This window comes from Pipistrellus kuhlii, unplaced genomic scaffold, assembly GCF_014108245.1.
Source record: "Pipistrellus kuhlii isolate mPipKuh1 unplaced genomic scaffold, mPipKuh1.p scaffold_m20_p_7, whole genome shotgun sequence".
NCBI classification, from domain to species: Eukaryota; Metazoa; Chordata; class Mammalia; order Chiroptera; family Vespertilionidae; genus Pipistrellus; species Pipistrellus kuhlii.
This window is the reverse complement of record NW_023425573.1, coordinates 25,350,389-25,364,137: the sequence shown is the minus strand read 5'-3', so window position 1 is coordinate 25,364,137 and position 13,749 is coordinate 25,350,389. Positions and strand designations below refer to the sequence as shown.

Here is a 13,749-nt window from a genome sequence, read left to right as displayed (position 1 = left end):
CTTCATCACTTGATTCAGCAGACCCTCAAGTTCCCACAAAAGTTTCCAGCCATGTCTGAGAGGCAGCTGTGGGGCAGGGGCAGGCGAGGAGCGAGCTGTTCCGGGCCTGGCTGCTCCGGGCTTGGCCTCTGTTGCTCTGGTTCGTTCCACAACCAGCTGCTCCGGGTCTGGTCACCGCCGCTCCCGACCTAGTTGCTCTGGACCTGTCTGCTGCTGCTCTGGGCCTGGCCGCACCCGACCCGGCTACTCTGGGCCCAGCTGCTCCGGGCCTGGCCGCTCCCAGCCAGGCAGCCGCTGCTCCGGGCCTGGCCGCACAAGACCCGGCTTCTCCGGGCCTGGCCGCTCCCAGCCTGGCAACCGCTGCTCGGGGCCTGGCCGCACCAGACCCGGCTGCTCCGGGCCTGGCCGCTCCCAGCCTGGCAACCGCTGCTCGGGGCCTGGCCGCACCAGACCCGGCTGCTCCGGGCCTGGCCGCTCCCAGCCTGGCAACCGCTGCTCCGGGCCTGGCTGCACAAGACCCGGCTGCTCGGGGCCTGGCTGCTCCCAGGCTGGCAACCGCTGCTCCGGGCCTGGCCGCTCCCAGCCTGGCAACCGCTGCTCCGGGCCTGGCCGCACCAGACCCGGCTGCTCGGGGCCTGGCCGCTCCCAGGCTGGTAACCGCTGCTCCGGGCCTGGCCACTCCCAGCCTGGCAGCCGCTGCTCCAGGCCTGGCTGCTCCCAGCCTGGCAGTCGCTGCTCCGGGCCTGGCCACACCAGACCCGGCTGCTCCGGGCCTGGCCGCTCCCAGCCTGGCAGCTGCTGCTCCGGGCCTGGCCGCACCAGACCCGGCTGCTCTGGGCCTGGCTGCCTCGGGCCCGACCGCTCCGAGTCTGGCCGCTCCCAGCCTGGATGCTCCGGGCTTGGCTACTGCTCTTCTGGACCTGGCTGCTCCCAACCCGGCTGCTCTGGGCCCGGCTTCTCCGGGTCCGGCCACTCCGGGTCTGGGTATTCCTGGACTGGCCACCCTGGACTTGGCTGCCTCCGCCTCAGGTCTGGCTGCTCCATTGCTGGCTGTTGTTGCTCTGGTTCTGGCTGCTGCTGCTCTGGGGCCTGGCCGTTGCTGCTCCGGGCCCGGTTGCCATTGCTTTGTGCCTGGGCACTCTAGGCCTGGCCGCCGCTGTTCCAACATTCTGTCCTTTTTTTTTTTTTTTTTAAACGCATTTATGTTGCAATGTTGGCTGGTGAGTTGAGTTCTGACTTAGTCTTTGATTTTTCAAGATCTTCTTTGTATTCTTTCTTAAGTAATTTTACTATCTTTTGCTCTCACTTGATTTCTTCACATTGAGAACTTTGGTTTCTTCCTCCTTGTCCTGGGAGCTCAGCAGGTTGGCCTGTGGCACCCCTTTGTTCTCCGTGGGCTCCCGCGCTGCTCCAGCCTGTTGCCGGGGTCGGCGCCGCCCAGGAAGCGGCCCCCGGCCTTGGCTCCATTGCCCGTGCTCAGAGGTCGATGGCTCGGGGGCACCCCCCCCTGGGGGCCCCGTCGCCCGGCTCCCTGCCGTTGCCCGGCTGGCTGGTGTCCTGGCTGGTGTCCGGCAGGGGCTCCTGCTCCCTGTCGCATTCCTCCAGTCTGGAGCTTTTTTTTTTTTTTTTTTCTCCTTCCCGCTAGGGGAGTCTAGGATCAGAGTCAACAGACTGTCCTCTGCGCGCAGTGCGCGCGACTCTGGGGGCTCCGCTTTTTGCCACTCCCCTGGGATTCCACCTCACAGCCCCGTCTCTCCTTGCCCGAGCCTCGGTCCCCAGGGTCTGGTCCAGGACTGGGGTTCAGAGCAGTCCGGACTGAGGCTCAGCGCCGCCGGAGGCTTTGTTTCTTCCGGCTAGGGTAATCCAGCATCAGAGTCAACATTAAGTCCTCTGCGCGCAAAGTGCACACGACTCCGGGGGCCCTGCTTTTCGCTGCTGAAAGGGCAGGGCGGGGCGAGGATGAGCTCCCAACTCCGCCCCGTAGAGCGGAGTTATCCCTAGCCCTCAAAACCCCTGGACCGGAAGAAATTCGCTCTCTTCCGCCATGCTGCCGGCATGAGTGGGGGAGCACATGCTAGCATGGTGAAGGCTCTCTTGCTTATTGCATCGGACTTGGCTCCCTGGTGGTCCTTGGGGATCACGAAGTCTGGGCATAACAGATGGGGGAATTCGTCCGGGATCCCCCGGACCATTAGGGAAAACCTGGTCCGGAGAGTCTGACTGGCCGCGGTAGGTGTGTGTGTGTCTGTGTTTTTGTGTGCGCGCTCTGGAGGGAAGTAAAACCCCTTGTGGAATTGGTGCCCGAAAACGCCTGGTGGACGCACCATGAAGGCCACGGGCAGGAGGATCAGAAGACGTTCTGACCTCCCGGGAGGGCCCGAGAGGGACCCTCGTATGGGGAGAGGAATGGCGTGAGCCGTTGCCTCACCTGCGGAAAGTGAGCCTTTCCCAGGTCTGAGTTTGGTATCTGTGGGCGACATGGCGCCCCAGGATGGAGCCGGCGAAGTGTGGCCAGCATGGTGGTTCGGGGCCCCCTGGCGGCGTTGGGTCGGAGGGGGGCTCCCGCGGGGCTCAGTCTGCGCATTGGAGCGCGGCTGGGCAGTGGTGGCCTCGCTCGGGGAGCAGGCACCTGGGCTAATTTGCTGGCTGTCTGGAGAAGGGGAGGCGGAGCCGGGAAGCCGCTGGGGCGACCCGCACTTTCTCCTCGGGGGCTGCCTGAGTAGCGTGGCTGGGGCTGCCGCCAAAGCAGCCTCGCTCCGGGGGCCTGGGCCCTGGTGGCCTGGGCCAGCGTGGAGGCATCTGGTCCCTGGCGACATCCGGTACTGGAGAAGAGCTCAAGGGCGAATCTCTGTGCTCAGTAAAGTGAAAAGGCCAGTTCAAAACGAGTGCGCATAGTTTTGGGCTGTGCTTAAAAACACTTTTCTGGGTACAGAATAAGTTTTAAAAGTGGTGGAGATAAATTAAAACTGGTTTCCCAAGTCATTGTAAGCAGCTTTTGAAATTCCCCGCCATGAGGCGGAAACTAGATGGTAATGGTAACAAGTTTACGTGAATGGTGGTGAATGGCCCTGAATGGCCAGGAGTCTTTAGGTAAAGAATGTGTTCATTTGCATTTGAATGCTGCTCCAGCTTCAGGGAGTGGCAGGTAATTGGTGGTGAAGCAGCCCACAATGGTTAGTTTTCCTTGTCATTGGTATCAGCTAAGCAGAGTCATATAGCTACTTAAGTATGAATTGTGATTGACCTATGATTTTCTGACATTGTCTTAAATCCTAGTAAACTGCCTCTGGTGTGAAGAGGTCTAGGGGAGGCCGGAGAGCGCAAGACTATTAGCTCTCCTACAAAGAGATTATTCAGTGCTTTGTTTGAACTTCAGGAAAAAAATTTTTGAGATCTGAAAAAATTGTATGATTAGATCTGTTGCTGAAACTTTACCCTAAATAAGCAGGATGTGTTAGAAATGTAATGTTATTAATCTAAGAAATGCCAAATTTATTTGACTTGCCAGCTTTAAAAGTTATAAGTTGATTTAGGAAAAGGTAATTGCAGTAACTAGATGCCTAGAATATGGCAGGCTAAACTGTATTATATATGTTAAGAATAAGCAGTAATGATCAAAGATCTCAAGGATTGATTTATTCTCATTTGTCAGATGAAAAAGTATGTAATGCTTACACTTAAAAAAATTATTTTAAGTCAGTGATGCAGTATTTTTTTAAAAGTCAGTTTTTCTAAAGTAATGTTTAATGTAACATATGAAACTTTTATATTTGATTTGTTTTGTTTTGCTTTTTTCATATGCCATTGTTGTTGAATTTGGGCTTGTACCTGCATCTTGTATTTTGTTTAAACTTTGGGAATAATTTTTGGTTTCAGTCATGTGTATCTACTTTATAGATTTAAGTAGACTTCATCACAAAGGTTTATAATTTATTTAGAATTGTGTTAAAACAATGTGAAAACAATTATTTGTATGATTAACCCCCCGAGACTGCTTGGACAATTTTCACCGATGTTCTGCAGTGGGGAGTAGAGGGGCTTAGAAATGTAGATAAATCTATATCTGTAGGGAAAATGTGGCATTTTACATTTCAGGTGGCTGTTAGAGGCCTGGGAACAGGTACTGGACCTGCTCCCTCCTCCCTTGCCTTTTAAAATTTGAGGCATGGTTATGTATTTTTGGAAGATAAGATTTTTATAGAAATTATAAAGAGTATGTCCTGACAGGTTAGCTAGGAGAGGCAAGCCTTTTAGTTTCCTGATGGGCATGGGGGCACCCTATTTAGTCTTGAGAGAGCCAATAGGACCCGTACATCAGCCCAGGAAGCCACCGGACAAACTACCTGTTTTCCTTGGACATCAAGAAGGACTGTGGTCCTCGGAAGGAACACGTACTGGGGGAATGCAGCTGTTGAACTGGTCCAAAGTGGAACAATGGATCTTTGAGGAGCTAAAGAAGGCTCTCATCTCAGCAGCTGCCCTAGCCTTGCCGGACGACGCGGAGCCCTTCCACCCCTACGTGAGTGAGGTAAAAGACATTGCCAAAGGGGTTCTCACTCAGACTCTAGGTCCCTGGAAGAGACCTGTTGCCTATCTGTCTAAGAGACTGGACCCTGTGGCAGCCACAGCATTGTTGGTGAAGGAGGCAGATAAGTGGACTCTGGACCAGGAGCTAACCTGGATGGGCCAGGCTTTTCTCCTGGACCAGCCCTGTGTCCAGATTCAGAAAACTCTGGCCATCAACCCTGCCAGCCTGCTTCCAGATGATGATGATGGAACCCATTCATGACTGCACAGAGGTAACAGACGACAAGGTACTGTTCATGGATGGGAGCAGTTATGTTCAGGATGGGACCTGATATGCAGGGGCAGTGGTAGTCACCTTGGACCACACCATTTGGGCACAGTTCCAGAACTTTTGGCCTTAATCCAGGCCCTTTGATAGAAACACTGTGCCATCCACAAAGAAAAGAGGGGTACCAACTGCAGCCAGAAGGAATTGGCTGACCAGAAGCAAGCCACTGAAGGACCAGATGGTTGATGGACCCTCCAGATGACAAGACTGTTGGTCCCAGAGGCTCTAGGTCAGAGTTGCCCGGTGACACCAGGTTAAGTGTCACCAAGACTTCTGAACTTCTGTGAGGCAGAGTTGCTAGAAGTACTGTCTGTGCACAGGTAAATGCTAAGCAAGGTAAGGGGATCCCCCCTGGGAATTCAGGTCCCAGGGAACCTCCCCAGGAGAGCATTGGTAGGTGGATTTCAGAGATTAAACCACCAGCATTAAGGTCTAGTTTTTATAGACACTTCAGATTAGGTTGAGGTATACCCCACTATCAGATAACAGCCCTCCCCTTGGTAGCTAAGGTATCTCATAGCTCTAGCCTTAGGACAGGCGAGACTCTTGAAAAGGGGGTTTAACTAAATGTGTCTTAGATTCGGTGAAAATTGGACCAACCCCCTGTCCTTTGCCCTCTTGAGGGCCAGGTGTACGCCTTATTGGGACAAGTTTCCCCTTTTTGGGAGGGGATCATGTATGGTAACCATTTCCTTGCTCAAGTCCTTACAGGCTCTGCAGTTTGCTTGTTCCAGATGCACTGCCAGTGCCCACCGCAGACCCTGTAGCCCTGGAACTCAATGTGGGTAAAGAAATTTGCTGCCCAAGGACTCAAAGGGATGCTGCACTGTTATCCTGAGCACGCCCACTGCTGTTGAAGTAGATGGCACCCAGACCTGACTACATGACTCCCAGCTCCTGCATGGCCTGGATCCTGGCAACTACAGGCCAGGAGGAGAACTGATGCCTGCAGGAGGGGAACTGGACTTCAGTGAGGACAATACTGATGGGAACTGTGGTACTAAGGGTCTTGATAACTGTATTTGTTGTTTATGCTGAAAGGAAGTAGGCTGCTGAGTCAATGATTTGACTAGGCACATTAGACAAGGGGGGAATGAAAGGGCAGGGCGGGGCGAGGATGAGCTCCCAACTCCGCCCCGTAGGGCGGAGTTATCCCTAGCCCTCAAAACCCCTGGACCGGAAGAAATTCGCTCTCTTCCGCCATGCTGCCGGCATGAGTGGGGGAGCACATGCTAGCATGGTGAAGGCTCTCTTGCTTATTGCATCGGACTTGGCTCCCTGGTGGTCCTTGGGGATCACGAAGTCTGGGCATAACAGCTGCTTGCTTGGGATTCCGCCTCACAGCCCCGTCTCCCCCGCTGGAGCCTGGGTCCCCAGGGTCTGGCTCATAACTGGGGGTCAGCGCTGCCGGTTCGGGGGTTTAGCCCAGGCTGGGGGTTTTATTTTCTTCCTGCTAGGGAACGCCAGGCAGCACCCAGCCCTCTCCTCCTCTCCGGCTGCGACCTCTCTGCGCGCGTGCGCATGCTAGCGCGCAGCATGTCTCCGTACCTTAGACTTTTTTTCAGCTCCTCTGATTTTCCTTCTGGTTTTCTCTTTCCTTCTTGTTGTAGAATTTTCAGTCAGTCGACTACCTGTAGCTCTGGGCGATGTCCACTCTACATTTTAGTTGTATTCCATTGAAATTGTTGTGTGCTGCTGCGGTTAGGTGTCTACCCGAGCAGCCATCTTGGATCCTCCCGTTTAGAGAATTCTTAGAATCTAGTCTGACTTGAGGGCTGGGCCGCTCCAGTATACAATCCTCAAACCTCTGCTCTCTAGCCTTCCGATGGAATGATTCTTTCTCCCTAACTCCGAGAGGAAGGAGGGTGGACTGAGAGGGCGAGTAGAAAAGGCAGCCCACCTGTTTTCTTGAGTTTCCCACCAAGTCCTCTCCCCTGGATATTTTGTTATTCCTCACCTGAGGACATTTTTTTTCCCCATTGATTTTTAGAGAGAATGGAAGAGGGGGAGAGAGAGAGAAACATCAACGTGAGAGTCACATTGATTGGCTGCCTCCCAAACAAGCTCCCAACAAGGGCCAGGGATGTAGCCTGCCACTGAGTTACGTGCCCTTGACTGGAATAAAACCAGACCCTTCAGTCTACAGGCCTACGCCCTATCCACTGAGCCAAACCTTTCTTATGTATAGTACACACATAGTGCACTGTTTAATCTATAAATAAATACTTTTCTTAAACTTATGGGACCAACCCCTACTAGCCTTAAGTGAATTTTTCATTTATCACTGCCTTAGAAATGCTACCACCAGCTAACTGCTTTTCCTTTTTCCAATCAGCAACTCCATTACCTGTGGTTGTTTTATTATCACTTTCACACCCTTTAGCAACATTAGCACTCTTGATAGTCTCTATGTTTTAAAATTGTGCTAAACCAAAGCATTTTCTCCTTTGTTTGTTGCCTGACCGATGCTTTTTGTCATGCTGAAGTATCAGCAGGAAAGGGTTGTCAGGTCAAAAACTGAAGTTTTGGTTTACAATTTAGACATTTTTTTTTTTGTAAACAACTTGGTCAAGAATCGTATTGTTTATGATGAGAGATGTTTGTATTGTTTAAGATGAGAGATGTTCAGGAACTGAGCTCTGTTTGTATTATGTATGGACCATTTTGAATTCAATTGCCCTCTCTCCCATTCCCCCACATAACAGTAAATCCTAAACATCTGCCAGTCATCTAAGCTCAAGACAGTTGTTTTTTTACAAAAGTCTGTAATATTAAAAAAAAAAAAAAAAAAAATTAACCACTGGCCAGTATGGCTTAACTGTTTGGAGCGTTGACTGCACTGGAAGGTTGCCAGTTTGATTCCAGGTCAGGGCATATACAGGAAGCAGTCAATCGATTTGTGTCTCTCACATTGATGTTTCTATCCCTGCATTTGTCCCTTTCTAAAAATTCAATTTATCTCCAACATCTACAGACAGCTTATACAACTAAATAAAAGGAAGATGAATAATCCAATAAAAAAATGGGCAATGGACATAAATATAATATTTTCAAAAGAAGACAGAAGGAAGGCCAAAAGGCACATGAAAACATGCTCAAAGTCACTATCCGAGAAATGCAAATCAAAACAACAATGCGGTACCATCTCACACCTGTCAGAATGGCCAACATCAACAAATCAACAAACGACAAGTGTTGGCGAGGTTGCGGAGAAAAAGGAACCCTTGTGCACTGCTGGTGGGAATGCAGACTGGTGCAACCACTGTGGAGAACAGTATGGAGTTTCCTCAAAAAACTGAACATGGAACTCCCATTTGACCCAGTAATCCCACTCCTAGGATTATATCCCAAGAAACTAGAAACACCAATCAGAAAGAATATATGCACCCCTATGTTCATAGCAGCACAATCTACAATAGCTAGAATTTGGAAACAGCCTAGGTGCCCGTCAGCAGATGATTGAATCAAAAAACTATGGTACATCTACACAATGGAATACTATGCTGCCATAAAGAAGAAGAAATTCTCATCATTTGCAGCAACCTGGATGGGATTGGAGAACATCATGCTGAGTGAAATAAGCCAATCAATGAAAGAGAAACACCACATGACCTCACTCATTTATGGATAATAATATTATAAACTGATGAACCAAAAGATAGATATAGAGAGAGTAAAGCAACAAGCAGACTGTCAAATTACAGTGGGGAGGGTAGGGAGATCTGGAGGAGATAAGAGATCAACCGAAGGACTTGTATACATGCATATAAGTACAACTAATGGACACAAAATTCTGGGGAGGGAGGGTATGTATGAGGGGGGGCAATGGTAAGATATGTACACAGATAATGTAATTTAAAAAATAATAAAAAATAAATAAAAATTCAATTTAAACACGCACACACCAGTAAACTCAAAACTGCTTCATAAAAAATAATTTTTTATCCCTGACCTGTTAGCTCAGTTAGTTGGTTGGAGTGTCATCCTGATGCACCAGGGTTGCAGGTTTGGACTGGGGTTGGGCACATGCAAGAATCAGCCAGTGAATGCATGGATGGGTAAAGCAATAGGTCGATGCTTTTCTCTTTTTAAAATTTCTTATTTTTCAATTATCGTTGATTACAACATTATGTTACTTTCAGATGTGCAGCCCAGTGATTAGACATTTCTATAACTAATTCACAATCACCCTAATCTATTATCCATCTGAAATCATACATATTTATTACAATACTAGAGGCCCTGTGCACGACATTTGTGCACTGGGGGAAGGGGATGCGGTCCCTCAGCCCAGCCTGCGCCCTTTATTGCAGTGCAGTTCAGGAGCTCTTGGGGGGTGTCCGATTGATGGCTTAGGGCACATGTGTCAAACACAAGGCCCACAGGCCAAATCCGTCCCGCCAGGCCTTGCAATGTGGCCCGCACCGCGCTGTCATCACTGCACTCCGCTGCGTTTCCATCACAATGACAGTTTATGACTGTTCAGTAAACCATTCGGCCCGCGATTTAGGCTGGATTTTAGATTTTGGCCCCTTCTCTGATTGAGTTCGACACCCCTAGCTTAGGGAGTGGGTTGTGGGGAGAGGGCCTAAGCCACAAGTCAAACATACCGCCACTGCAGTTGCACTCGCCAGCTGTCAGCCCAACTTCTGGCTGAGCATCACTCCCTCTCCCCCAGCACACGGACCACCAGGGTCAGCTCCTGCGTTGAGCATCTGCCCCCTGGTGGTCAGTGTGCGTCATACCTTCCAGTCATTCTGCCATTTGATTTGCCTATTACCTTTTTATTATGTAGGATTATTGGCTATATTCCCTATGCTGTACTTCAAAGATTTAAAAATATATATATTTAGAGAAAGGAAAGGAGAGAGAGAAAGAAACATCAATTGATTGCCTCTCACACACACGCCCAGACCAGGTATCGAACCCACCTTTCAGTGTACGGGATGACACTCCAACCAACTGAGCCACATCCACCAGAACCCTGCGCTATATTTTCAATCTCTGACTATTCTGTAGCTGCCAATTTATACTATTTACTTATTATTTTTTAAATTTAAACTTCTTAATCCTTTCACCCTTTTCACCCATCCTGTGAAACCCCTCCCCTCTGGCAACTGTCAAAATGTATGAGTCTGTTTCTGTTCTGCTTGTTAATTTCATTTTCTAGATTCCACATGACTGAAATCATCTGGCATTTTGTCTTTGAGTGACTTACTTCAAGGGCTGAATTTATTTGATTCTGCCAGTCAGGGTGAGTTCTCTTGGCTTCACATGAGCCACAGGGTTGATTTCCAGGGGTGAGATCCCCCTTTCATCCTGCCAGGTTCTGAGAAGGCCAGAGAAACCCTGCTGTCCCAGGAAGGAGAGACAGATCATATCTGATGACAGCCTCCAAGCAAGAGGTCCTGGAATCACTAATGAGCATGAAGAAGCTCTGCTGGATCAGGCCCACTGAGCAAAGAGAGAGATGGGGGGCAGGGGAGAGGGAGGGACTGGTGCTATGAGGGGTCTGATTCTAAATACATGCCTCCTCCTGGCCCAGCCCTCACTGCTCCCTGGAAGTCTTCATTTTCCTGTACTCTTGTCCCCGTGACCCCTTTTTCTCCCCTATAAGTTAAATCTACCACTCCTCTCATTCTCATTCGGTAACTTCACCTTCTAAATAAAAGCTGTTTGAAAAGAACCCTTTCACCCTCCCTTCCTGTTGGCATTTATACACTTATCTGGGGTCGCACGCCTCCTGCCTCCTCCCTTCCTGTCCTAATGTACCTTCTTCCTGCGCTTGGCCGGTCCCTGCCCCGTGCTCATCTCTACCCCTGCTCTTCACAGCTCTTCAGGGCTTTCCTCTATCCTCGATCTCCCTGTACTTTAGGGATTTTTGTTTGTACTGGCTCCTTCCACCAGTATCTGAACATGCCCACATCTCTGGGCATACTCCTTTTCATTTCCTAATTAAAACAAAAATTTTAAGTTAGGAAACACATTCACATTCAAAATTCAGCAGGTATAGCCGAAACCGTTTTGGCTCAGTGGATAGAGCATAGGCCTGCGAACTGAAAGGTCCAGGTTCAATTCCGGTCAAGGGGGTGTTCAGGAGGCAGCTGATCGATGATTTTCTCTCATCGATGTTTCTAACTTTATCCCTCTCTCTCCTCTCTGTAAAAAATCAATAAAATATATATTTTTAAAAGATTCAGCAGGTACATATTGATAGGTCTCCTACCCCTCCACTGGCCAGGCCCCTGAATGGAAGTAACCAGTATACTGGTTTCTTTCTTTTTTTAATATGTTTTCTTGATTTTCTATAGAGAGAAAGGGAGAGGGATAATTAGAAACATCGATGGGAGAGAAACATCAATCAGCTGCCTCCTGCTCATATCCTACAGGGTATGTGCCTGCAACCAAGGTACATGCCCTTGACTGGAATTGAACCCGGGACCTTTCAGTCCACAGGCTGACACTCTATCCACTGAGCCAAACCAGTTAGAGCTATACTGGTTTCTTTTATCCCTCCACTGTTATGCATGAACAAGGAATTATGTTTACATTATTTTTCCCACCTATTTTTTTTTACACAAAAAACTAACAGGTTATACACATTTCCTTGTTCTTTGCTTTTTTTCCATTTAAAGCTATCTTGGAGATCATTCTATATTGAATAGCAAAGAGCTGCTTCCTTAGTCTTACAGCTGTAGTGATGTAGACTATACAAAAAAATTATTTCACCAATATCTCAAGTTAACTAGCTCCTCGGACAGATGGACCCATAGTCGTAGTGGCTCAACAGAGTAAAAATATATTTCTCATTCTTGCCATAGTTCAGAGCAGTGTTGAAACCAGACACAGTGGTTCCAAGATTGCCTGTCACTACTTGAGCCAAATTGAGCAGGAGACAGGGTTGAATCATTTGTGTGTTTATTTCAATATTACTGGCAAGAAAAATGTCAAAATAAATATTGCTGACAGTATGGGGAGAGCAGTCGGTCACCCTGGAAATTTTGCTCTGATCCCCCTCATCAGTGGACTGATTATATACGAATGAGGGAGATGATAACTACATGCAGTTTCAAGCTGCAAGTGTAACATGGAACGGAGAGGGTAGTGCCTGCAGTCCAGGCTTCAGGAGTTCAAAGTCCGATAATAAGGTGGCTAATCTTCTATGATGTTATAAACAGCTCAGCCCATTCCTGGGACCGGAGAATGGTTAGCATTTCTGAGGCAAACGTCCAGAGGGGGCAGGGTCCAGGCACAGTGACCAAATCAAAGCATGTCCTGTCCTTGATCTGTTCTCAAAATCTATTTCTTTTCTGAGTAATGGGCCCATTGAGACCCATTGTTTCATCCTCTAGTTTTCCAGGGTCTTTAAGAAAACTTTCTATTGATAATAAGGAGAATGATTATTAAACAACTTTGGTTCTATTTTTTAAATATATTTTTATTGATTTCAGAGAGAGGAAGGAAGAGGGAAAGAGGGATAGAAACATCAATGATGAGAGAGAATCATTGATCTGCTGCCTCTTGTGTGCCTCCTACTGGGGATTGAGCCTGCAACCTGGGCATATGCCCTTGACTGGAATAGAACTCAGCCTCTTCAGACCGCAGGCTGATGCTCCACCAACTGTGCCAAACCAGCTATATGACCTTCCCTACTTTGTTGCCAGTCAGATGGCCGTCCATGTGATCATGTAGGGACCCAGGCTCCCTCCATTTTGTGCCTCTATCCTCTTCTGGGCCATTGACAATCTCCTCATGCAGAAAGTGGACAGGAAAGAACAACTGGGATCCAATGTTCAGATTTTAGAAGGGCCTGGACTTTTGAAGGGCCACTACTTTTAACTAGAACTTGGTCAATGACTACAACTCAAGTCTCAAGGGAGCCTGGGAATGTACTCAGCTCCACATCCTGGAGGAGGAACAGGTGGATGAGCAGCTGGCGGGTCTCTGATGGTGCTAGTGTCCTGTTCATGCTGCTGTGTTTTCCAAAGAATCCAAACAAGCCTTTCTGTCAATCTGCATCGCCTTCTAAGTCCTGTTATTTTTCCATTTACAGCCTGCCTCTAGTCTCTCCATCTATAATCGCTTCTCCTTCAAAACATTCTCCACCCAACAGTCCAAGTGACCAAATAATAAAACAGAACAAACCCAAATTAGGTCACATCACTTCCCTGCTTAACATTCTCCAATGATTCCCTACATCATTTGTAATAAAACCCTAACTCCTCTAACTCAGCAATAGAAACCCAAACAGCCCAATTAAAAATGGGCAAAGAAACAGACTCATAAATGCAGAGGACAGACTGAAGGTTACCAGAGAGGAAGGGGTGGGGGGTAAAGGATTGGGAGAAAAAGGTGAGATTAAGAAGTACAAATTGAAAAAAAAAAAAAAAAAAAAGAAGTACAAATTGGCCCTAGCTGGCTTGGCTCAGTGGATAGAGCATCTGTCTGTGGACTCAAGGGTCCCAGGATTAATCCTGGTCAGGGGCATGTACCTTGGTTGTGGGCATATCCCTAGTAGGGGCGTTCAGGAGGAAACTGATCAATGTTTCTCTCTGGATATAGATTTGAAAACTACGGTTATCAGGTTTTTCAAGAATTTTCTAGAAAAGGCCGATAAATTTAGTGAGACCCTCAAGGATATGAAAAAGGACCAACTAGAAATTAAGCATACACTGGCTGAAATAATATAGAGATCCAACAGTAGACTAGAGGATCGCAAGAATCAAGTCAAAGATATGAAATACAACCTGACTGGTTTGGCTCAGTGGATAGAGTGTCAGCCTGAGGACCGAGGGGCCCCAGGTTCAATTCCAGTCAAGGACATGTACCTTGGTTGCAGGCACTTCCCCAGTGGGGGACATGCAGGGGGCAATTAATTGATATTTCTCATCAAT

The 13,749-nt window shown here is 48.5% G+C and overlaps 1 long non-coding RNA gene across 1 annotated transcript; it reads left to right on the top strand.

Moving 5' to 3' along the window:
- The first annotated feature begins 7,319 nt into the window (after positions 1–7,319).
- On the top strand, positions 7,320–10,325 carry LOC123651640. Its single transcript, XR_006740484.1, has 3 exons — positions 7,320–7,364; positions 10,026–10,109; positions 10,182–10,325. It is a non-coding gene; the product is annotated as an uncharacterized LOC123651640 (long non-coding RNA).
- The last annotated feature ends 3,424 nt before the right edge of the window (positions 10,326–13,749 follow it).